We start from the raw sequence: 27224 nt of genomic DNA on the forward strand, positions 1-27224 counted from the left end.
TATACAGATTTCACGGGGGGAGACCAGCATTTCTTAAACTGGGAGTCCTAACCCCAAAGGGAAGTGCGGGGGGGGCGCAAGGTTCTTTTAGGGGGGTCACAGTATTGCCACCCTTACACTTCTGTACTGCCTCCAGAGCTGGGCGGCCGGAAAGCGGTGGCTGTTGGCCAGGTGCCCAGCTCTGAAGACAGCACCCCACCAGCAGCAGTACAGAAGTAAAGGTGGCAATACCATACCATACCACCCTTACTTCTGCGCTGCTGCCTTCAGAGCTGGATGGCCAGAAAGCAGTGGCTGCTGACTGAGGGCCCAGTTCTGCAGGCAGCAGCACAGAAGTAAGGGTGGCAATACCATACTATGTCATCCTTACTTCTGCGCTGCTGCTGGCGGTAGCTCTGCCTTCAGAGCTGGGCTCCCGGCCAGCAGCCACCGCTCTCCAGCTGCCCAGTGCTGAAGGCAGCACCGCTGACGTAAGGGTAGCAGTACTGCAACCCCCTCTATAATAACCTCTTGCAACTCCCCACCCAACTCCTTTTTGGGTCAGGATACCTACACCTACAACACCGTGAAATTTCAGACTTAAATAGCTAACAAAATTTTCAATTTTTAAAATCCTATGATTGTGAAATTGATCAAAATGGACCACAAATTGGTAGGGTCCTAATTAGGAGGGCTTGAGCGGCCACAGATCATATACAGATGAATGGCTATTGAGGGTACTCAGCTCTTCAGAAGGAAGTGTATTTGCTGGATTGGCTTGTAGGTCAACAGACTGGGTTTCCTGCAGGGAATGGCAGCATTGAGGCACCAGAACCCAATTACTGTTATGGTGATACAAAACAGCATCAGGTATTAAGAGTTTTGAAATTTCAGCTTGCATGTGATACATCTTCATTTCGCTTCAGGGTATTGGAATCCATCACTGCGGTTTCTCTTTAATTATTAAGCTAGAGCATAAGCCCCAGGCAGTAATATTGCTGATAAGTCAGTGTACACTCAATGCAGCTTGACTCATACTTCAGAGTAAGCAGCACAATGTGGGGATTTCTCCACCACGTTGCTGCATAGACCTGGTGCAATAATTGGGGCTAGAATTTTTTTTTTTTTTTTTTTTTTTAAACAGGTAAGCACACAAGGTAAAAGTGAGTGAAAGTTTATAAAGTGTCACAATAACCTACAAGAGAAGTGTTGACGGAAAAACTGCAAAAGGGAGACCGCGAATTAGTACAAACAAAAAGGACTACAGATATCATTCAAGGGCTATGTTGATAAGTAATTTCATGCCTGATAAACAAGACAGTGAGAGATGAAAAACTGTCAGAAACTAGGCCTAACTAGTGGACAAAATAATGAGAGGATGGGCTATTCCACCCATCACTCCCTCAGAGAAAGGTTGGCTACTGGAGCAAGCTTCAGCATCATGACCACGACCTCCATCATTCCCCTGGGACCTTCTTCATCCTAATCCTAAAAGAAAGTGTCCTGACCAGACCATGCCAGAAAGAGGAAGCCAGAGGACATTGCCCACCTCTACTGACTCCAGCTAAATCCCAACCACTACCTGGGATGTGAGACGGTCTAGTCACTATGTATTCTTTTCCTTCCCCATCTTATTTCTTCTTTCCTCTCTCCCATTTTTTCCTTCTAAGAGTTTGGCTCGGCCAGACAAGACTGGTTATTATGCAACACTGCTGTCAGCCTGTGACTAGAGAAGCAGTTAAAAGCAATGCCCTAAAACAGCTGGAGGCTGGTACAAGTTTGCCAGGTCTCAGAGTGACTGATAAATCTGTGTTGGGCCTGTGTTTTCCCAGCAATTATGTTGCAAGTGAAAGTTAGCATCACGGAGAAGCTGCATTTTCTATCTTTACTGTTCTTTTCTCTTCCTTGTGTTTGTCTAATGTTTTCTAAAAGATGAAACCGCTCCAGTCCATCTCAATTAACTTCTCTTTTCCCTCGAAAGGACAGTTAGCACCATCTCTGATACCATCTAAAAGAACGTCAAACAAGAACATTCTTCCTTCTAAAACTTTTCTCCGGCCAAAGGGAAAGTGAATAAGGACTGCTGTTAAAGTGAAAGCCTTATAGAAAACTTGACATTTAAAATGATTTGTTTTTCCTTCTTCTCTGTATCTTTAATAAAAGATACGGATTTGTAATGGTGTGTTTGCCATGGTACTCAGCGGGCCCAGCTCTCGGTTTACCACTGTGATGCTCTCTACCCTGGTGCCAACTCAGGACAGGGCTGCAAGTTAATTCACTCATATGCCAACAGAAATCAAAAGGAGTGTCAAAGGTACTGTAGCATAATCAGACCAATTCACTTGTGTGTTAGTTTAGTTCAAATGAAAATGTTAGTGGCATTGTCTTCACTTATGTATAACCTATTGACTGCTACTGCATTACATTACGTATATCCCTGTAATTAGTTAACCCTAGATCAAAAGTGTATGTTAGTGTTAAGATGAGAATGTTCTTGATGTGTAAGCTTCATGGAAACTAATGAAGGGTGGTTGTTTGCTACTATATTATCTTTTATATTGTGTATATCCTGGTAATTAAATTGCCCATCAAACGTGACTGGAGGCTTGGAAAAGTAAAAAGAAGAAGAGTGCTAACTTCAAAGCAAGGGCCATTGTGTTTGACAATGGAAATTCACTGGCCCACGTGGGTGAAGTCTGTTCAGACTGTTGTCTGGAGGAGCAACTAAAGTACTGATTCAAATGGAAGATTCTTTATCTGATTGTTTGGACTCTTACAGGGAAAGTATCAAACACAAAGTGGAAATCCCCAGAAACATCTGGGTTCCCAGAAGACACTTTTGGGAAAACAGATTACTACATCTCTGCTATAATTTTGGACTTACAAACTTTGGCTCACCTGTTAATCTTTTTTACCTGCTTTAACCTCTCAATAAAACTCATTTATTTTTCTTAGCTAATAAATCTTTAGTTAGTTTACTAGAGAACTAACTGTCAGCATTATCTTTGGTGTGAGATCCAAAGTACCAATTGATCTGGATAAGTGACTGATCGTTTGGGATTGGAGAAACCTGATGGTGTGAATTTTGGTTTTAATATCCTTTTATCACAAATCTCAGTTTGTCTGAGTGGCAGGATAGGCTGGAGGATCTAAGGGGCAGTCTGAGACTCCATGATAAGACTGGTATAGTGATCCAGGAGTTATCATTTGTTACTGGCTTCGTGAAATATAATAATACAATATACCACCAGTTTGAGGTGTCTGCCCTTGTTTTCTGACAGTCTGCCTTGAGATTGGCTCACAATCTTTCCTGGCAGCATGACAACACCCTAAACCTTGTTTAAAACTAACGTTGGACAGTGACTGGGTTATGTTAACATCTTTGACTTTATTCCATCAAAATACAAGTTACCCTATATTAAGTAAGCCACAAATCCCACAAACAAACCAAACAACTATAAATGTATTTCCTATTCTTGTCTGGAGTCCAACAAGGGAGTTGTCACAACTGCAGCCCTTCCTATGGTGATGCAATATCCATGTATTGGGAGGATACAAGACGAACTCATTTAAATGCACTGGGGAATACTAGCAGTTCCTTTGAAGCAAAGATTAAATTCACTGCTTAGCAGAATTGAAAAAGGTTTTTTTTTGGGGGGGGGGGGGGGGGGGGCGCGCTAAGAAAGCACTCTTTTTATACCAAATATTTTACCCCCTTCCTTGGTAGCACCAACATATCAGCTGTTTGTACATGGATTAATCTGTTTTTTGGCGCAGTTACAAGTGGCATGTTTCTGCCACCCATATGGCTGGAGTTCACGTGGTTCCCTGATCTACAGAGGAGGCTGGTCCTTGATGAGATTATAAACAAAAATTGGACAGATGCCTCTACTGGGTACAGCTTCAACTGTTTCAGTCCAATCTGAGGTTTTAATCTGAAGCTTTTAGGAAAAAAACAGAACCCCTGGCTTCATGATGTAGGATTGAACCCTTCCAGGGCACAAGGTATACAGCAGGGTCCAAAAGAGCCTTCGAGCATTCACATGGCTGTAAAATGCAATTGCATTTAACGTCGCCTGTGAAATGATGGTTTAGGGCAGGCTAGCATTCAGGAAGCCAACATTTTAATGGGAAAGTTGTAGAAAGCAGAGGGATTTTATACTTGACTGTGTGAATATAATGCTTGAAATTCACCAATTTTAGTGGGATTTATAACTTCTTGTTAACAGAGAACTTGTTTTGTGCTTCAAATTGTGTTTCGTGCTTTGTTTTTCCAAGCTGCTCTTCCGGCCTTTATTTAGCAGGCTTCGTGGCTGGAACCAAGGAAGACTAATGCCTGACGCAGCAGGCAGTAAATCTACAGACTAGCAGCTCATCCTAGCTTTATTGCTTTATTTTTTTTTTAAATTGCTGATAATTACAATAATGCACATGGGCAGGGGTCCAAGACAGGAAGAATTACTGTCCGCAGGCAGATCTGGTGTGAGCTGATAATACTGGCCTGTGTTTGCTTGTGAATTTAGATGGCAGCAAAGTAGTCTTTGGCTTACTTTTAACTTGCTGGAAGAGGTAGAGATTTTCATCTGCTTGTACCTTACTGGCTTTTGTGATGGGGAATACAGTACAAACAGCTAACTGGAACTGAATGCAGGAGCTGCAGCTGAAACTAAAATTCCCTCTCAGCTTTGTTATCAATATACAGGCTTGATACAGTGTTTGAAGAGACTAACACTTTATATTTTCATATGCTGCAGATACAGTGCATAATATATGAGGAGTCCTCAGGACTTGGTACATTCTTTGCTGGTTCTGCATCCTGCTTTGCCTTTCTAGAGAGGCCGAGATTTGTTAGCCTATGATCTTTCACTCTTTAGAGTCTGTTAATTGGAGGCTGTGGAAAACTATTTCCCCACCTACTCTAGTTTATTATGCTCCATAAACTAAGCATTCATGAGTCATTGGGCAGATAATCTGCCCATCAGACATTTGCACTCTGGAACTGCAAAGTGCAGATAGGCAAATTGGTACTCTAAGCAGAGTAAATTAGCCTCAGCCAGGGGCGACTGAGCCACACCATGGTTCAGCATCGCCTTCACTGCATGCTGAAGGTTGCATAACAAAGTTCCTTCAGCACCCTCTACAATTCCCCTAGAGAGGCCGAGTCCAGATCAACTGAACTGGAACATTCCCTGAACAAATATTGCCCAACTCAGAACTGCTGTCTTTAACTAGATTCAGTGGCAAATATTGCAGGCTTTCAGAGCTGAAGGGTAACCAGGAGGACACTGAAGATTACATCAGATCTACCCTAAAGGACACAGTGTGAGAAGAGTGTTGTGTGGAAAGGTAGCAAAAACTATTCCAACCCTGGGAGATCCTATGCAACTTACTGATAAAGCCACCAACTGTCTCACTCACAACTGCTGAAGTTTTCTTCATATTGTATTGCCACAATACAAACAAGCAGTGAACAATCTCCCTTTTTAAATAACCTTGCTGGCTTGTTCTGTTGAAGTGCTTTTTACCTACAGGAAAGCAAAGTCAGATGCAGCATGTACATAAAGAGGACCTACTTTACTGCTGAACTACAGTAAAAATTCAAGTGACCTGCCCAAGGTCACAACCAATGGCTCAGCCTGGATTAGTCCCCAGCCCCTCATTTCACCAATCTGCGTAATTAGTCTATCTTGTACAGTAAGGATAATTATTGCTTTCCCACGGGAATTCTCTAATCCAGAGAGAAGCCAACGATGTCTTATTCTGAACTGTGCACTTACTTGAAGAGAATAGATTACATTTTATAAACCAAAGCCCTATTAAAGCAGAAATCAGAGACTACTCCAAGGAAAGGGCAGGGGATGCTCAAACCTTTTAGCAGTATCCCTTTTCTTCTTTAACACACTGCAGAAGAAGATGGAAATCATAGAATTATCTTAACCATCACTTTATGTATACTTTATCTTGAAAAGGAAAGTGATTTAGAGCAGTTTTAGATCCCTGGACACCCATCTTACTCAGTGACTACAGATGCCCCATGAAATCTAGAAGGTCTGGGGTGCACAACTGACTTAATGCCATCTTATTACATTTAGCAAGTGTGTTCTGGAGTAAAGCAGCTTCGGAAAGGTGAAGCCATTTGCTTTTCCATTACTAACCAAGCTGAAAGTTAACATGACTTACAATTTCCTTAGTGTACGGGCTTCACTAATATCAGCACAACTCTGGGAATAGCATTAATGGCTGCTAAACCACCTGCTGAAGCTCTTTTACAGATTAAGTGATAGTCACTAGCTTAAAATGTCTCTGCTAGATAAGGCTGCATATGAATGTGTTTACTGGTGCATACTTACCCTCCCTGTTCTAAAATGAGAGCTCTCTACGACCTCAGGAACAGATAATATATAAATCTTATTCCAAAGCAAAACTATGCCCCAAAACCACACACCCCAATACAAACCTCAAAAGATATTTGGGTGAAAGTCTTCACACCTGTTACTAGTAAATGTAACTGGGATATCAATATAAACCAACAAGAGACTTTGGTAACATACAGATTTGTTCAAGTCATCTGCTAAGACTGAAAGGGGATACTGTTTTACCAATTCTAACGTAATGAGTGCCCCTCTGAACAGTCAGTCCAAAATACGGTTTATTTTAGAGAGCTAATGAGAATGGTAGGTGCTTTACAGAAAACACAAAGGTAACAGGTCCATACTTCAAAATGCTAAAAAAGTCTAAATGATTTGTCTTTACAGACAAGTGAGGGGATATATATGTCAGAAAGCAGAGTGGCTGGAAGGACAGGGTTTACCAGTGTATGAACTTGTGGTTACTTAGTTTAGCCACATGTCTTATCAGTTCAAGTATTGTGGGTTGGGTGGTGCCGCAGACAAGTTTTTTCTCTAAAAAGATTTAAAGGCGGCAAGCATGAAACTGAAGAGCTTTTTAGGGTGTGTTCTGTCTTGCTGCTTGGAAGAAGGTACAGAGGTTTAGAGAGGAAGGACGGTAGGATCCCGTTCAGCACACTGATTCCAACCATTTGGAAGTTCAAACTAACCTCCCATGAAGAACTTATTCGGTACTTAGGCTGGATAGCTGTGTGCATACTGCAACTGTTTCAGAACTTGTCAATATGGGTTTGACATCCTGAAGTTCTGCAACTAGTTTAAGATGGAAGGCCAGGTGAAGCATCAATTTTCCTCCAGTGTGCAGAGATGCCTCAGTATATTAGAATGTTGCTTCCAGGTCATGTTGCTTCCAAACCCTCTCCCAAAATTGTCAACTTTCTTAGACAGGTTTTTAAACAAGCTAATCATTGCAATAAACATTCAATTCCTTTAGAAGTGAAAACCCCTTGAAATACCCAAATCTAAAGTATCAGAATGTGGAGATATCAAATAGGCAGTAATATGTTTTTAAAGCATCAACTTTTCATACTATGCTAATGACATTCTCCTGAATGTAGAAAGGCCCATTGGTTAAGAACAGGGATACTTTATTCTTTGCTCTCAGCCCTTAGGCTCTGCCAAGTGTGTGCTTGATCCAAACTAAAATTAAAACATGTTACCAAAAGGGATTGAAAAGCAAGGCTGTCTTCTCGTCTCCAAACTGCTGCTGCATTTATACTGCAATCTTTAAAATGCTATTAAAAGCATAGGTTAATTGTATAAATTACAGGCCTATGAAAATAGCCAGCAGCTGGTAGATGTCTCTGAGAGTCATAGTCTTTTATCGCTCTTATTCTCTACCGAGTTTGGAGATGGCGCTAATTAGAATTAAATCTAAATGCAGAATCCCACCCCTGCTATTTATTCCAGCCAGTGTATAATCTTGATGCAAACTGTCATTTTAGACAGCACCTCATGTTGCTGTTTACACCGAAAACCCTTTGACTTCAGGCACCTTGAGTAGATGCTATGGTGATAAGTGCTTTAGAAATGCATGCATCTGCTATTTCTAGGTTGCCATAATAAATGATTCAGTATGATTCATGCCTGAATTTACTAAGCCACAGCAAGTAACAAGATTTTTATTTCTCATTGTGAAACACAGGGCTTGGGGGAAAACCCACTTGACCTATTCCAGTAACAAATCAGGAGAGACTTTCCCTTGTAAGTTGAGGATCTGGGGCCAGCAGCTTCATTCAAAACTAGTCTTTTAATAAAAAAGGTACCTAGCACTTAGGTTGCTACGGTAACATTACTAATATGAACCTACTCAGTGCAAATCCTCAGACAACTCCAGTGCCTTTGTTGCTGCTCAAAGTTTTGGCAATCTGCAACAGAGCGAAAACAGCTATTTTGAACACACTAGGCAGCAGTGAAGCAGGCACATAATTTCCCTCCACTGTCATTCAGAAGAGCTATGAGCAAGGGAGGAGGATTCAAGGGAGTAAAAATGTTATTCTTCTCCTACCAAGCAGAAGCCACAGGCCAGGGAAGCAGAAAGGCCAACATTCCTTATTTAAGTATTCAGGAAGTATGGTGTGGGAGAATTGGAAGGGTCAATGTTTGTCATCCTTTCCAGTAACTAAAGTGGTGCAATGTTTGATGTTTCAGATGTCTAGAAGCCAGAATTTAGTGTGAAAGAAATAACCATCAGCAGAGTCCAAGTACAGCACCGGAAATGGAATCCAAACACTTCCTCCCTCCCTCCCCTCAGACAGGCTTCTAACCTGGGCCTTTCCCCTGGACAGTGTGCCCATTCCCTTCCATCTCTGCATCAGCCTCTAGGTGTCTGGTAAGATTTTCAAGCCCAGATTTAAAGCAGTTTCTGAAATGCTTCTGCACCCTCAGAGACCCCTAAAGGTGCTCAAGGAATGTCATTTCTGCCATCCTCAATCGACTGGATACGTTCCTCTTAATCAGATAAGCATTACTGCTATTCTAATAGGAGGCACTGTGGTATCTCAGACACTAGAGACAAACATGATGCTTCCACCACACGAAAATGGATGGCTACAGGAGTGAAACCAAGAGGTTCACACAAATGTGAAGCAATACCACTAGAGCTGTTTCAGGTGTGCTTAGAAATGTATAAGTCACAAGACTGTTTGCTTTTCCCCCTGAATGGAGACAGATCTACTAATCTCATCTTGGTGCAAAAATGCACTGCTTCAGTTTGACTTGCATAGTGTGATGCAATCGTCTGTCCAAGCTCAGGAGAGGGAGTAGACGAATGCTGAACTAAGGTTTGCTTTCTAATTGAACACTGAGCTGATCTGCAATCATGTTTTAAACACTCAGTAAGAATGACGTCTTTTACTTGGCCGGTCCTATGTCAATATGAAAGATGCAGATATGTTTTGCGCAAGACCCACCGTCGCTTGAGCCACTTGGGAGATAGTCCAGTGTTTGTAGCCAATATTGACTCCCCATCACTGGACAACTAAATTCCCAAAGAACTGTAATTGCCTTGTGCTTTAAAAGTTATTCAGCACAGAAACACTATTTAGTTGTGTGCCAGTTAAACTGAGGGGGAGGGATAGCTCAGTGGTTTGAGCATTGGCCTGCTAAACCCAGGGTTGTGAGTTCAATCCTTGAGGGGGCCATTTAGGGATCTGGGGCAAAAATCTGTCTGGGGATTGGTCCTGCTTTGAGGAGACAACCTCCTGAGGTCCCTTCCAACCCTGATATTCTATGATTCTAAGATCAGCAGGAGGTGAGCCATTAACTTTTTTTAAGTGAGTAAATAGCATCAAGTCAGATTATTCCCCATCAGACTGTGTGTGTGTGTGTGTGTGTGTGTGTGTAAGAAAGTTGCTTATATTTCCATCTAATTTGGAAGTGTTCATTAGCATTTTTCCAGAGCTGTGAAATCCAATTGGCTGCCTTTCATCTGTCACAATCCTACTGCACAATAATGTGCCTCTTAAAGCAAATAAGTGTGTGCATGGAGCATGGGAGGAGAGAAGAGTGACAGTAAGGCTTCTTTTGACACAGGTTACCAGCTAGTATTACTCTGTAAAGCTTTAGTACAGAATCAGTAACGTAGGGCTGGAAGGAACCTCAAGAGGTCTACTAGTCCAGCCCCTCACACTGAGGCAGGACCACGTATACCTATACCATTGCTAACAGATGTTTGTCTAACTTGTTCTTAGAAGTCCCCAATGATGGGGAAATTCCACAACCTCCCTTGGTAATCTATTCCAGTATTTAACTATCCAGTCTAGTATGTTGACCGGCATTTGCTGGTGAAAAACATGTGTTCAGACCTAGTTAAACTAGAATTAAAACCATTACGTTCTCAGGCTGTAAGCTCTTGGAGGTAAGGATTTCATCTTTGCATGTGTACATACAATGTTTGGAGCCTCTGGCCTTGCTGTAATATAAACACTAACTGATCTACTAATTGAAGGGAGAACTAAAGACCATAATGCCCTACTAGTTAGTCACTAAGGGTACATCCAGACTACCCGCCGTATCAGTAGGTAGCGATCGATTTATCGGGGATCAGTGTATTACATCTTAACGAGACGTGATATATCAATCCCTGAACGTGCTCCCCGTCTACTCCGGAACTCCACCGGAGCGAGCGGTGGTAGCGGAGTCAACGGGGAGCCGGGGCCATCGATCCCGCACCGTGAGGACCCAAGGTAAATCGATCCAAGGTACTTCGACTTCAGCTACGCTATTCACGTAGCTGAAGTTGCGTATAAATTAGTTTTTTTTTTAAATTAATGGAGATATCCTATCTCCTAGATGACCTTTCAAGGTCCCTTCCAGTTCGAGTCCAGCCTCCTGCCTTCACTAGCAGGACCAAATACTGATTTTGCCCCAGATCCCTAAGTGGCCCCCTCAAGGATTGAACTCACAACCCTGGGTTTAGCAGGCCAATGCTCAAGCCACTGAGCTATCCCTCCCCCCAGTGTAGACCAGCCCTAAATGTAAAAAGGTAAGACAAAATTATTTAGTCACACCCCACAATAACTGAAGTCTCTCCCACCCTCTCCATTTTTGTTGAGAAAAGGAAACCGCTTTAGGTAGCTCAAACTTTCACTAAGCAATCATGACTAATTTAGCAACAAGTTGCTTCTGAAACACTAATTTGTCTGTGTTTTTATTCAGTTATTAAAACGCCATGTTGGGGTTAGACCAGCATTCTGAAATTTTTGTTGATTGCGGTGAATAGTTTCTCTAAAAGGAGCTGCAGATCTCTATTTAGAACAGTTTAATGCTATTAGAAAATTAAGTAATTTACAGCATATAGTAAAGGGGATTGGATCCTAGCCAGCTTAACTGGTTTTACTAGGTTCAAAAAGTCAAATTAGCTGAACTGGGTTTAGCAAGTGCTCTCGTAATTATTGCAGCACTACTGACTGAAGTGTAAATCTGATCTAAGTAAATTTTACTTTTGCCCTTTGTACATGCACATCTGCTTTTTAAATGTACTGGGGTTTTATAGCTCTTGAGTTTATTGAACTAGGTTGGATTGTGGTATTGGCAAGTGAAATCAAAACTAAATGGGAGAACTGCCTTTAATCTTTGTCAAAGAGCTTTCTAGCAGTTATCAACTCTTGCATTCAGCTTCTTGTTTCAAGAGGAAGGAAAACACAATATGTACAGATGCACAATTGCCTTGAGGTTTCTTGAAGGATTTCCCACCCGGGTTCTACCTCCGTCTTTAACTGCTGAAGTTTTATAGTAGTTTAATACTAGGTTGGTGGTGGAAGTGGTTAGTTACTTCAGATGTTTACGGCTGGTAGTCCAAGTCTTTGGTAAAGGGCTTCTAATAAACGAAACTTTGTAAAGCCCTTAAAGCTTTAGAGTTTGACTATTATTGGTCTGAAGTTTTTAGTATAAAGCAGGAAGTCAGCTAGTTTTTGCAAAAAGTGGGTGAAGTAATGCAAACATGAGCAATTTCCAAGACTCTATGCAATAGCTTGTTTGAGTCTAATCCAGAGTGACCTCTAGAACCAGGTCCAAAGTATCTAAACCCCAAAGAACTTTTATTCCTAGACAGGGCTTCCTTTTGAAGTTGCTTAGCTGCTTTTAAACATGGTCTTATGGGAGCACACAAGGCTCAAGTACCCGCAAGCCACAGAAACACAAAAGTCTAAAGATGAAGAGACTTATGGAGTTTATTCACTGTTTTGAATGAAAAGATTATGGGTAACTGTCGCAGAAAGAATTTTGTGGAATCATCTTCTCCTAAAAAAGGCAAACACTGGGTGTGGTTTTCCTGTGTAGATTTTTCTGGGTGCTCAGATGCTTCTTGCTAGAGGTAATGTGGGTATGAGGTTGCTGGAAAAACAGTTGGGGCACTTCTTGTAAAAAGTGTGCACCTGAATGAGTTTGCCTTTATCAAGAAGTGGCAAAACAAGCTGGGTACTAGACAACTGAACAAGCTTTAACTTCCTTGCATTTAAAAAACCCAGACCCAGATGACACCAGAAGTGCTGACTTAACACACAAATCCCATCAATACCGTGCTGATTTGAGGGCAGATTGATTCAATAGGTCATTTCAGCCTGTGGGTAGGAAACCGGTGAGCAATTTCAGAGATTTTTTTCAAAGTCAAAGTATGGAAACATTGCATAAGTCAATTTCCCATTATGGCCCCAGGGTAGGCTTTTTTGATTAGCTGACTCTAGACATGGTCCACTGAGGCCTTTTATGTTTCAGACACATTCATGAATGTGGATGCGTCTCAACCATAGGGATTAATCTCACTGAAATCAAGTGAAATACTGCAGTGGATTAGCCCTGTGAAACATAATATCTTTTCACGGGCAACCGATCTGCCACTTGAGATGTATCCACACTGAAATTACAGCTTGAACATGCAGAAGCCCACAAGATAGGAGAACACATCACACTGGTGCCCTGCGTGCTTCAATAGCCTTCTGTTTAACAGGTCAAAAGCAAGGTCCTATGCCCAATATTTAAGGCCCTTAACAGACCATAGTTCAGCTACTTTTGAGTAGCTCCATTCATGGCCCAAAACTGATGTGCTCAATAGGGACACAGATTTACATTTGACTGAACTTAACTATACGGCATTGGAGGCAGGGAATGTTCAGCAGAGGACCCAAGATTATAGAAATCCATAACAGATGTTAGACTGAGTCCATACCCAACTATCCTAAGATCACCATGTAAACATGCTGACCTCGCCACACAAAGGAGACTCAAATTACAAAGTAGCATGGAGATGGAGAAGAAAGTAATTTAAACTAATCAAGTAACAGCTGCTGAATTAATAGGCAGAAGAGAACAGGGTCCTTCAGAGGCTAACCTACAGTGCAATTCTAGACAGGATCTGGAGTCTAGATACCAGTGTTTCACCCAACAGAAGTATCGGCACACTCAAGCTTTCTATAAATCAGCTACCTTATGTGTAGGAGGTTTTTTTGTTTGTTTGTTTTTAAACCAGAGAAAATTCTGACCCAGGTCTCCTACATCCTGAATTGCTAGCAGTTTTGAGGTTACACAGCTCCCATCCATACCCATCCCCACAACTTGTGAAGGAGCTTCCAGCCTCCCCAAGTAGTCAGAATAAGATCTCTAGCCAAAGGGAATGGTCAAGTAGCCTGAAGATCAATACCCATAGTCTGGAACCACAAGTCCAAGTCATAGCAAGGTCAATTCAGCCCTTCATCTTTCCCTCATTTTTACTTTGTTTAGGTGTTTTGGAGGTGACCTTAGTGTCCACACACAGCACACAACCCTCCACTTCAAAGTATCTGCTTAGAGTAGGAGTTGGTCCCAATGGACCCTGAACAAGAGCTTTTCCTCCCACAACTGTTGTGCAGTGTGCTCTGCATCAGTTGATCGTATTTCAGTGGTGTGGGTAACTTTGAAGTCATTTAGGATTCTTTAGGATGAAAGATGCTGTGTACATGCACTTATTTTTCTAACTTAAATTTTCCAGTAAACTGAATATACTGTAGTAGTGCAGTCTCTAGGTATTTCCTTATTTCATGCATCCCATGCCACGTTGTGTGATTTGCCTCTTAAAGAGTCTTAATAAATGCTATTTTTATCCTCTTTGCATCACATATAAGAATGTACTCTGCAATGAGAGGGGCACATTATTGGAGGGATGCCAGTCTAACATTATTAATGACGAAAATATTTTCCCAAAGCGCAATCCAAGGGCCAAAGATTTAGGGGTGTTTTCAGAATGTCTCTCTCTAAAGCAAGCGATTTAGTTGCTGTTTGCATTCTCTCTGCTAACGAAAATCATGTTCCCCAAATCTGAATTCCAGTGCCCTTGAGGTTAATTATACAAACACTGCAAGCAATATACACACACACCTGTTTGTGCTGTGTGGGATGTGCATTAATGTAGTGTTCTGTACTCCTTATCTGAAATAAACAAGTGAATTAATATGATGCAACTGCCGTATAGAAGGTATTTGGGGGGGGGGGGGGGGTTGAGCTGCTCAGGGCCTATTCTGTTTCTCAATCTGAGAAAAAGATGTTCTGAGGCAAGACAGATGTTTAAGGGAACTTAGTAAAGACATAACTAATCTAAAGTTAATGCACATGAGAAAATAGCACTAATGAAGCCAAGCATCGCAGATAGCTGCTGCTCAGAAGAATCCAAGTGTAAAATTATTACTTATTGACTTGAGTATATTTTGAGCTATGGAGTACAATCAGCTACGTATAATGGAAGAGCTTGATCAACGCTAGAACATGTAGCCAAGGACTCGAGGTCCTAAGCAAACTGTAGGCTGAGATTTAGAAAGCCAGAACCCTGTAAGGTCTGATACCGCTCTCTCTGGGCTGGAGCCATACAGGATGCTTTACTGCATCATGACTATGCTCCAACAGCACATCCATCTTCTGCCTTTGCTATTTGTAGATTGTGTCCCAGAAAGTGGCTGTCACCCTAAACAGAAGAGTCACCTACTGACTAGCTTTGGTGCTGAGCAAGAATTGATGCAATTTGAACAAAGCAACAGGGATCAGTGTGTGGGGGAAGGGGGGGGGCGACGACAAGTCACACTAGCAGCAGCTAAAAGGTTAGAATAAATTTACCTCTAGGTACAGATTGGCAGGAGGAGAGGGTCATTCATCCACACAGCCACCAAGGTACAAACACAAAGCCCGTAACTTTCAGGGCTTGAAAAGCTGAACACCTACTAAGACAGAGATTAACACAATGAGGCCCTCATTGTCCGGGGCAATGCCCTGGTAAGAAGCCCAGCTGCTAATTCCAAGCAGGGTGCTGTTGCTGGATCACTCCTGTCTGTCATATGCTATGGCAAGGAGGTGATATACATGCAAAGGGCCTCCTCCTTTCCAGCAGCAAGAGGGATTTGGAGAAGCAGTCATCCACACATACCATTCATTGCTTCCTCTTACTACCACTTGCCTCTTACTTCCATTGCAACATCGGAGTTTGATACTCTATGCCTTTCTCCTCAAATCCATTCTGAGTCCTCTTTCACAACATCTGCATCCCCCAAGCAGTAGTAAGGTGAAATGGATGTGATTTGGGTCAGCTTTGCTGATGCCTGTGGGGTTCAGATTTGAAATAATGAAATTGACCAGAGTCTTAGTCCCTCTTGCTATCCTATCCATCTAGAGTGCTGTACATTTTGTTCTTAAGGCAGTGAGGATCTTGGTGACATGGATCTCTTCCAGGAGCAGGTTCCACAGTGATGGGTCATCTTCTGAGAAAACAGCCTCCGCTACTTGCTAGTGGTTGACAGTTCCATTACTGGAGGCTAGAACTCCGTTTGCAGACTCAGGAAGACAGCACTGGGAAGACATGTGTGAGATCATCTTCACAACGAGGGCTAGGAACTCATTACTTTTAAATAAAAGCTTAAAGCCACCAGTTTCTACAGAACTGAAGTCTCTCTAATCTCAAGGGAATGCTTTTCTACTCACCACTATTGACACAAAATGCAGCTTGTTAGCAGCCAGTGCAGACTGAGATGGCCCTTAATTATTCCTGTTATTATTTACATGGGGGGAAGGGGGGAGGAGGGTGTCAACAGCAGCCTGCTCCATTCCACAGCCAATTCTTTTATGAATCGCATCCTCAATGCAGCACCTTCCCATTTCCCTTCTACTGGAGGGAAGCAACATATAGGTAAGCATGTGTGGGAAAAGACTTGCCAGACCCCACATTCAAGATCTTATTTTTTGGCTGAGTTTGTTGCATGAGCTAATGTGCTTAATTTAGATCCTGACATGGTTTCATGCTCTTCAGTTTCCAAATGTGTATGTGATCTTGCTGCGAATGAGGAACCGGACATCAAATTCAATTTCTTTAGCAGGAATTGATAAATTATGCAAAGAAAACCTCATGTTCAAGTGCCGATATATTCACTAGGAGCTCAAACTGCAGGTTTGTATCAACATTTTGCATTTAATCTTTTGAATGGAATATTTTAATCTGCCCTTCTATTTCAGGCCACAATTACTGAAAGACTGACTGCTAACACTAGTAACCAGCTTGCAATCAACCTCCAGTTATAGTCAGTTACATTAATTTGTGCAGATTCATTTGCCAAAAAAAATTAGTCCTAAAGCGATCTTTTCCCATTCACATTGGTGCTAATAAATCCAGATAAAAAGCTTATTCTTTAATTCAGAACTGGCAACAAAGCATGCAGTCCAAAACCAAAACAGAATTTGGTGATTAAGGGCTTTCCTAGATGCAGCCATACATCAAAGCAGAGACTAGCTACTGTTGCAAAATATGCAATTCAAATCCGCTTGAAACCTCAGATGAATGCATAATGTTTATTGTAACAGATGGTATCGTCAAGGTTTCTCTTTTTGCTGCTGTCACTTCACACTATGCAGTGACAATTAGTGGGATTCATCCACTAGAGAGCTGAAACAGAAATGGGACAAAGCTGTTGGCAGGGAGCTGGAACTAAAAAAATAATGCAAGAGAATATAAGGAAGAGCCTAAAGATTATTTTAAAATGCACAAATTTGGCTTTTTTGATTTAGGCAGCAAGGCTCAGAATTTAATGTAGGACAGATCCTGAAAAATGTTTTACCTCTAACTCACCTCAACGCGACAGTAAGTATTTTCTGAATGGTGTAGCGAAAACTGTTACAGAACACGGGTTTATAGGTTTCATGCCCTAGCTATACTTGTGATAAAGTATCAAGTTAAATACCAGCAATGTAGTAGCTATGTAGGTATATTAATGTACTCAGTAAGTAACTTCTTGAGTATCAGATCTTGCTCTATTGTGCAATACAGTAACTGAAGGAAAAGGTAGGCCCAATCAGTAAGTCAGAAATAGAAGTAGTCACTTTTTTTGGTGGGAGGGAGAGAGAGGGGGAATAGAGATATTCTGACTCAATCAGAGGTTTGGTATAAAAACTTCCTTGTACAGCTGTCCCCCTTCCCCTATCCTGCCTAAACTACAGGCCAGTGAGGTGTCACTAACTGGCTGACCCTAGGCAAGCGCACATGAGCCACAAGTCTATTTGCAAGCAACTGGCTATCTTGTGGTATGCGAGTAGTGGCTGTGTTTTAAAGCACTGAATCAGTGATCTATCTCTCTGTTGCAAACAATACTGCTTCTGTAAAATGTTGCATTTTGGCCTCACAGAGGTGACCTTGGGAGCCCAGCCTCCCTCTTTGTTATCGCCAGCTGAACGGCTGCGCAGAATTAGAAAGTGGCCACGAAGAACTAAGGAGGACTTTCCGCGTCATGTCATGATGCGCTCCACGGCCGAAAAACAAGAATTGAAGGAGTGGCAGGACAGCGAGAAGAGGGACCGAAAGGAGAACGCGACGTGCCAGAACGAAGCCACGGAGCGGCTCTTAAACGTTATAGAGCGTCAAGTGGACACGCTCCAGGCGCTACTAGCGCTGCAAACCGAGCAGCTTTCATCCTTCCCTTCACAAATACTATGGAGCGTACAGCATGCAGCTATGAGTATAGAAATATTGTCATTGGCCAAGTCCAGCCTCCCTTATAGGCAGCGCCAGCAGATCTTTTAAATGGCCAAAAGCACACAACAGTCATTCTGCACTTGCTCAACCGGTTGTTGAACCGCTCCTTGCTGCTCTCAAGGTGCCCCATGTATGGCTTCATAAGCCACGGCATTAAGGAGTAGGCAGGGGTCCCCCAGGATCACAATGGGCATTTTGACTTCCCCTACTGTGATCTTCTGGGAAGAAAGTCCCTGCTTGCAGCTTCTTGAACAGGCCAGTGTTCAGAAAGATGCGTGTGTCATGCACCTTTCCGGACCAGCCTGAGAACCATACAGAAATACCCCTGCCAATTAATGTACTCAGTGGCTAGGTGGTCTGGTGCCAGAATTGGAATGTGTGTGCCATCTATCGCCCCTCTCCAGTTAGGGAAGCCCATTTGTGCAAAGCCATCCACAATGTCATGCACATTGCCCAGAGTCACAGTCTTTTGGAGCAGGATGCGATTAATGGCCCTGCACACTTCCAATCAACTCGAGTCCAATGGTCAACTCCGAACTGGTTAGCGACCGATTGGTAGCAGTCTGGAGTTGCCAGCTTCCACAGTGTAATCACCACGTGCTTCGCCAATGGCGCAGCCGCTCTCATTCTCGTGTCCTTGCGCCACAGGGCTGGGTTGAGCTCATGGCTTTCCGCATCCAGAAGTTTTGCGGTCACTGCTCGTCATCCCAGACAGGCATCACCATGTGATCCCACCATTCAGTGCTTGTTTCCCGAGCCCAAAAGCAGCGTTCCACAGTGGTCAGCACCTCCGTGAATGCCACAAGCAATCTCCGGTCATAGATACTATGCGTGGCAAGATCAATGTCGAACTGCTCTTGCCTTTGTAGTTTAAGGAATAACTCCACTGCCACTAGCAACAGAGCGAGCAGCATATTGGTCAACAGTGCAGGATCCATTCCTGCAGACTGAAGAGGCAGAGCAGAGCGTACAGTACACAAACTGTTGAAAAATGGCACCAAATGTGGATGGAAGAACAGGGACTGCTGGGATGTGAAGCAATGCATCACAGGGCATTGAGACAGGACCCAGGATACCCCGTGGCCCCCTCCGCCTTCCCATAACTCTTAGTGGCAGAAGAGGAAGAGATGATCTGTGGGATAGCTGCTCAGAGTGCACCACTCTGAATACTGCTGCAAGTGGGAACATGCTATTGTGCAGGCAGCTGACAGTGTGAACACACAGTCGTTTCCCTTCAGCGCTCTCTGAGCGGCACTATAACTGCGGGCACTGTAACTCTGCCAGTGCAGACATGCCCTTAGCATTGTAACTGGGCACAGATGAATCCTAAAGCTCCTGTCAGCAAGGATCTACCAGAATCCCAGAGGTCAGTAGGAATAAGTTAGTTTGTATCAGACTATAAAATGAAAACTCAGAAAGTGAAGGTGTCTCGTAAGTGTCCACTTATTCACAAGTAAGGCTAAGATTGTGTCAGTTATTTTTTAGTAAAAGTCATGGACAGGTCACGGGCAATAAACAAAAATTCACAGAAGTCATGACCTGTCTGTGACATCTGCCGCTGTGGCTCCATAGTTCCCCCTCCGCCCACAGCAGCTGGAAGCTGTGGGGTGATCATTTCACCGAAAGAGAAAATGGGACACATTCTGTGACTTCCATGACCTCCATGACATAAATGTAGCTTTAGTCATAAGAAATAAGCACTTTTATGATCGAGGAAACTGATTTCTTCAAACACTCCCCTCCTATTTTTTATTGCTACTGTGACATTGCATCATATTTTTTTAGTCCCTTATTTCCAGTCATTAATACACAGGGCAGGGAGTTGTATTGAACTGCCTTTCTACAATCACTTTTCAATCTAGAACCAAACAACGAAGAGACCATCTGACCACAAGTTATGAAATGCAGAGTTACCAAATATTTTGTACACTTATCTCCTGTTTTATGCTCAGTTCATATACTGCACAGTTATCTACTCCAGACTTGCCCTCCATGAGCTAACAAAAATCTTATCACATCACTTGTTTAACACTGAATGACTAACATGCTGTAATAGTAGTTTGTAGATAATTTCCTATCCAGTTTGAACCTTTGCAAGTTTTACTAGTTGTTCAAACAGGCTTACTCTGCTTTCATTTTTCATCTATATATTAGTTTTGGAGACTGCTGCAAAATCTAAGACTACAAATGTGAATATTTCTTTTTTCATGCTCCCACCCAAAAGATGTTATTTCAAAACTTTCTGGCTTCTAATAGAAGAGGATTTTAAGGAAAATTTTTATTCAAACTGTAAGGCAGTTATACTTGTAGTCAACACACCCAGCTCCTGGTAGCTGAACAAAAAAAGTTCTAAGTAGTCTATTTTTGCTACTTTGCCAGCAGAGATGAGGGAGGGATAGCTCAGTGGTTTGAGCACTGGTCCGCTAAACCCAGGGTTGTGAGTTCAATCCTTGAAGGGGCCATTTAGGGATCTGTAGCAAAAAAAATTGGTCCTGCTAGTGAAGGCAGGGGACTGGACTTGATGACCTTTCAAGATCCCTTCTAGTTCTAGGAGATATACCTATCTCCATATATTATTATATTATCTGATCTCACTCCTGGGATGGGCAAAAGAAATTCACCTTCAGGTACTATGCTTGGCTTCTGTCTTACAGGGAACATGTAGGAGTAGGTTCAACTACAAGAGAAGTTTCAAGGTCACTTGCCTTCCTCAAGGCAAGTAAGTTAGAGTTGCACAATGCTGTTGGATTTCCTGTATTATCACCAGAGATGAAAAGGGAAATATGTTGCCCCAGTGTTCAGGTTCTGTATTTCATAACATTTTAACTTTTGCACCCAAGTATAAACAAGCAGCATACAGATGAGTAAACCAAAAGGAAGAGAGAACTCCTGTTTGAGTTACTTTAGCTTAAATAAAAATATTTTACCACTGATAACAGCATGAAAATTGATTGCAAGTAAATGTGCTCTTGACTGGCAAATGGTGCAACTATGCCTTTTTACACAGAAAGCATATACAGGTCAGCCTCTCCAAATGGGTGTTTATTTTTCCTCCAACTAAACAGATCTAAAAGGTCCACTGTAATGCTTGAAAATGAAGTGCTGTTAAGCAGCTTAGTTGCCCAAGTTTCTGATCAGGTTGATACCTGATTACATAAAACCCTCTACTCTAGAGTATTTTTTGCTGCTACCAAAGTTAATTTGCAGAACCATTAGTATTTTGGTCACCCATCTAAAGTCAAAACTTAACACTTTCTTTTGGAATGCAATTCTGAAGGTCTGAGTTCTTTGAACTCAAACATTAGCTCAACTAGCTAAGCTGCCATTTTATAGCAACTACAGGAAGCTAGACAATGTGAAGTTAAAATGACTTCAGCCTAGTTTCTTTTGAAAAAAAAGATTTTCACAGTGTACCTGTGTGAGGTTGGACTACAGCTGAAGCACTTGAATAGTTAGGTATATAAACCATATTCATTCAGTAGGAAAATAGCCTATTATTCAGTCCCATGGCAGACACTACTTAAGTCTCACAACAGGAATTAGTCGTTTAGGGCCAGATCCTAAAAACAAACACTTACTGCATAAGCAATGATACTTACAAACTTAAATGCTTAGAGGATATCAAGCACTTAGGTTTCATGTTACATGTTATACTTGCATGGAGCAGTAAATTAAAAGGTTATATTTTTAAAGCTTGTAGGAGTGGCAATGTGCGATCAACTGAAATTTAAAAAAAAAAGAGGGCAAAATACCAGAAAACTGTCTGACAGATCCAGATTCTCTTGGAAGTAATGAAAACCCTTTCACTTAAGACAGAGGCACAGTAGATATCCCACTAGAAAACAAACCAAGGAGAGATTGAGCTTAAACTCTTTTCTACCTCTAACAGCTTGGTTAGAGTCATAAAAAGTATTTTTAAAATGTATTAGGGTTAAAGTCCATTAAGACATTTTATTTGGAGTTCACCTCTACCTTTGTGAGAAAGTACAAATCTCTTTTTAAAACACCCCTTATATCCTAGTTTAGACAAGCCCTAACTCAATGCAGAGCATTCAGGTCCCTTGCACTGTAAGAAGAACTGCAAGTGTCCGTCCCACTACAAGCCCCCTTTAGTCCATTATTAAAGGGACACTTGGAACTGACACCCTCTTGTGTCTTCCCCCCCTTACTATTTGATAACAATCACTGTCAGTTAAAATAATTATTTCTCATTTTCAGTTTTACTTCATGAATTTGACAGCTCTGCAATCAATTTTTACTTTTAGCTATTTTCCCTGATTAACTGGGACTTTCATAGCAATGGGGAAATTCTTTTTGAAAAGAAACCTGACTGCAAAAATCAAGACAATTAACAAGGAGACTCTGGGGGAAGGGAGCGGGGAGGGGAAGAAGAGGAAGAAAAAAAAAAAACCCAAAAAACTTTCAAGATTACACTGAGCTCTTCTCCTGAAGACAAGCTCAGTGTACGCTCAAAAGCTTGTCTCTCTCTCTCTCTTCCCCCCCGCAACAGAAGTTGGTCCAAGAAAAGATATTACCTCCCCCACCCTGTCTCTCTCGTATCCTGGGAGAGAGACTAACATGGCTACCGGACAACTAGATATCAAGTTGACAGTATCCCTTCAAGATAATCCAATTATCACATTCATGCTTTGCCTACGATCAATTTGTCACTACTGGCTGATAAATGAGTGATCACATACATACACGGAAATTCAACAATATGTATTTCAGGAGGAAACAACTCAGGATCCTTCAGCTACAGAACTAGGTGTGAAACTACCAGAATAATGTATAGAACACTACAGGTGTCTGAAGCATCCCAACTATGAGCTATATATCATTGTAGATTAAATGCCATGCTTTCTTCTAGAGAGTATTAATTAAAATCTTTAGTAAAAAGTGAGTTTTCCCTCACAAATGAGGACTGAAGGTGAACAGGCCGAAGACTACTTTAGTGTTCAGAGTGTTTAGTAGTTAGTGATGAGGATAGCTTAGAGTTAATGGCTCAGTTTTTGTATAATTGATGTGAAACTGCAAAGTGTTATGCTCCTTTCGCATTAGCAAGTTACATGAATCTAGGATCAAAGTCTGAACCTTTAATAAAACATTTGTTGAAGATGCTGCAGGCAAAATAAGTTCTGCCTGTAAGATACTTAGCCCATAAACCTTATACAGAACTCTGCATATAGATTACATTAGACAGGTTTACAAGAGTAAAAGATTAAGATACTAAACTTTCCTTGGACTACTGGGTGTTGAGGGGGACAAAAGGGCAATATACAGCAATAGATGCTTTGGCCCTATTACTTCTATGTTTAGGGGTAAGGAATTAAGCATTACTATTACAATATGTGTTTTAAAAAAGTGAATAAATCCATGTCCTACAAGATTACACAACAATCGAATGTGTGAAGACAATGATTAAGAATTTTTTTTTTCCTTTTTACACAACAGGAAATAATGTTTCAAAACAACTACAGGCAAGCAACCTCTACACCTTAAATTCCAGGAAAGCTGAAAACTTTCTCCAAAGAATGGGGTTTACCTCTCTCCAGCATTATAACTTGCAATAAGAACAGCAGCACCTCCCGGCACTACCTTATGCATGTTTTCTATTTGTCTTTCTTCCTCATATGTAAATACATATCAGAGGGACCTTACCTTTAAGACTTGGGAAAGTCTTTAGATATGCTCATATTGTTTACATATGGAGACTGTGATAAAATGCAGCATGAAACTTAACTACGAAGCTAGCTTGCTTCCAGTTCTAACAATGTGGCTATTAAATTTTGGGAACTGAAATTTTACAGAACTGTTATTTCTTGGAACTGTAATGTGGGAGTGGTAATTTCCCCAAGTGGTCATCTGCTGACTCAAAAGAACAAGTCACTGAGGCTGGCAGCAATGGTACAAGACATCTATATTTGAAAATGCCCAAGTGTACCAAAAAAATAATGACATTGACTAAACAATTATGCCTCAAGGTGATCTAGGATTTTGGGTGAGGTATAAACCAGTTGTTGTTCAAGATCGGCATGGCCCATAGATAAGCATTCACAATAGCTATATAAAAAGGCCATTAAAAAATAAATCTCATTTTAAAAATCTTGTTACGTTTGTATTACTTCAGACTCAATTACATAAAAGGTCAAGTGAATAAAGCAGAAACTTAATGTCTTTAAAGGGCTTGAGAATAGAAATCAAGGAGTTGATAGTTGGAATAAAGATTAAGTTACAATGATTTTTAAGCTTGACATCCAGTGTCTTTTTGAAGCTCTCCTAGCCAACTTCGCAAACAAGAGGCAGGAAGCATAAGTTCAAGTAATTTAAGTCATCTGAGCACACATCACTATGCAAGAGAAACCACCATTAGATAGTTGCCACAATCAATGGACCAGCTCTTCTGCTGTGTGTTCATATTCCAATTTATTTGGAAGGGACCTTGTCCAAGCTACATCTTTCATCAACACATGATAGGGCTCAGGGGAGAAAGTTTGACTGTCACCAATGACAGGTCTTTGCAGAATGCACTGTCCAATATGAAGTTTCATGTACAGATATTTTCCAACAAAACACACACACTGAAATAAGGAAAGGAAAAAACAAGTTATTTACAGATTACTGGACATACTTAAGACAGGCATCTGAGATATTGAAGTGATAGAAAATCCACCTAATGGGAACATGCCAAAGCAAAGCACACACAGTCATGCATTTTCCTACTGCAAGTAACAAATTTTAAATTATACACTATCAAAACCATGATATTCTGCAAATTCTAGGAAATGACCTGGCACCCATACTACAGCATTGAACACAATATAAAAATGTAGATTGGTGGTGAACTCAACTCACAACAGTTTTAATTCTTGTCTACACTAACATTTCACAGCTGCAATTCTCCACAGGTAATCACAACAGTAGAGGCTGGAGTATCAACTAGATTCAAACTGAGTTGTTTAACCCTACTGAGAGCAGGTTTAAACAACAGTGGTAAATACGCATAAGCTACAGCCTCCACCCTTCATACCACTAATCTCATGTCCTAATTTTTCTAGTGTAAACAAAGCCTTGAAATAAAATTAAAGCTATTTTTGCTTTCAAACAAAGCAGTTGGCACGTCCCACATGTAGTGCAAGCTCATAAGCAAATCTTTCACAAGGGATGTGTAGAAGCAGCTGAACTTGTCTAGGATATGACAGAGGAAGTGGCCTACAAAGTTGGCAGAGGTTTTAACAGGTGCAGGAGATTAATCCAACTATCTCAGAGAAATACTAAAGGTTCTTCACTGGCAAGTCAGTGCCAAGTAATCTGATCTGGGCTTTAGCTAGAATTCCTCAGGCCAGCCTTAGTTATCTCCCTGGCAAAACACCACCAAGGCAGATTTTTCAGGATCATGTCCTGTCATCAGCCTACCACCATGATACATCAGACCTGTAGTAATTTTTAACAGAGAACCATAACGCATGCAAAATAAACAGGTGAAATGCCATTCTCTAAGTGATAGTTGCACAGGAAAGGGGGGGGGGGGGGAATCACTGACTATATTAGTTCAACAGAACATCTATAAATGTTCCTCAAAGAAATGTTATTGTCAGTTGGTAATTACAGAAAGCTCGGGGCTTCAGATTTTAGTTCAGTGCTGCTGTAGCCCTTCTGCTTAATCAAAGCTGCTACAGTCTTACAGAAAACTAAGGTGTCAAATCAGGCCATTCATAAATATCCACAACATGTCTGTCCCTCTCTAAAACACTATCAATGCAAGATGGATGTAGCAATTTAATGTATTTATTATGAAATTAGAACCTTTGTATTTGATGATCAGCATGTGCTTAACTACCTATTGTGAGAGTTCACCCTGGTAGACAGATTATGTTGAAAACGAGTCCTAAACTACCATGAGATCTTCCTATCCGCTATGTCCTGTAACTAGTTAGCTTAGAGAAGTTTGTTGTTTAAGGACTTCAGGGAAGGGAGCCTTAAAATTTTTTTATATTATATATATATATATATATATATACACACCCAATTTGGGGAAAAAAGACATTTAAATATTTCCTAGTCATCAGATGCAAACCCACCGCACTTGGATAAAGCTTTAATCTGAAAGACAATACAATGGATAATTTAAAATTGAAGATTTATTCAGAATCTATTAAGAGGATAATGAAGCCTTGGCCAAATGGATGCATTTAACTGTGGCTTTTCCCTATGAAGTTGCCCTCTAATAACCTAAGCTTCTAGACAAATCTGAGAAACTCACATTTCTTGTTACCCTGCCAAGAATGCAGAGGTCAGTTGGGGGGGGGGGAGGGGGGGAGAGGGAAGAGGTGTTAGACAAAAAAGGTACCACAGAGGGATTCAGTTAGTTAACCCTGAAATCTAAAACTAGACAGGAAAAGACATTCCCAGCCTAATGCTGCAGCATTATTGTTGACATAAAATGAAAATAAGAATTCGTTTCCTCCTATCCCAGGACAGATTTGCATAAACCCGTCCAACTCAAGATCACAGCATCAGTTCTTTCGACGCAGGGGAAAAAAAAAAAAAAAAAAAAAAAAAAAAAAAGCTTTATATATTCCAGGAATCTTAAATGGTCTTCACAGGCAAAAGGAAATTCCAGCTACACTTATCCTTTCAGATCAGAAATTACTGTTGCTGCTTTAGAAACAACATGGTAAGATGGCGAAATGTCCTCTTTCTACAGAACTGATACCACCTTTCCTGAACCATCTCCTACCTAGATCTGCTGGCCAATGAATATTTCATCGCTTTCTGTTACAAAAGTGCTGCCCTTGGATAGCAGTAGATCCTTTTGGTACATGTAAGAAACATAAGGACACTGATGACACCTTTTCCTTAAGCTCAATTTGTAGACCACCGAATTAGGAAAGCAATTATACCCAGTTGATACTGGACAGCTATAACAAATGGGCAAACACAAGCCAAACATGCCCGCTGGTATGCCAGCATTTCTACGCTATGGCCCGAGACACTAAGGCATTACAAACGTAACACAATCCAGGCGAACAAAATTATCAGAAGCAAATCAGGCTGCGAGACTTGAAATGGGAAGTTCAGCTCCTATATGTGAAGAACGTGACACCAGCTACACCCCGCCACCCCCCAGAGGACTTTAATCACCAAGACGGCGATGGGGTAACTTCCTTTTCCAGTCCCGTTTTACCCTGATTTGTTATCCCCGAGCTGGGCATTGGTGGGTGGGGTGCGGGCAAAGTCACCCAAAGCTCTAGATCCTGAATCAAGAGGGAAAATAGGCTGCAAAGCGAGTGACAGTGTTTGATCCCAGAGAGCAAGGCTCTCCCCCACCTCCGAAAGGCCCCCCGGTCGGAAAGTGGGGG

General features: G+C 41.5%; 1 protein-coding gene across 4 annotated transcripts in view; it reads right to left on the reverse strand.

Annotated features, from left to right (window-relative positions):
* APLP2 (amyloid beta precursor like protein 2) overlaps positions 1-27224 on the reverse strand; it is a 72662-nt gene that overhangs the window by 44862 nt on the left and 576 nt on the right. The gene's annotated exons all lie outside the window — the stretch shown is intronic.

This window comes from Emys orbicularis, chromosome 15 (assembly GCF_028017835.1).
Source record: "Emys orbicularis isolate rEmyOrb1 chromosome 15, rEmyOrb1.hap1, whole genome shotgun sequence".
Taxonomy (NCBI): domain Eukaryota; kingdom Metazoa; phylum Chordata; order Testudines; family Emydidae; genus Emys; species Emys orbicularis.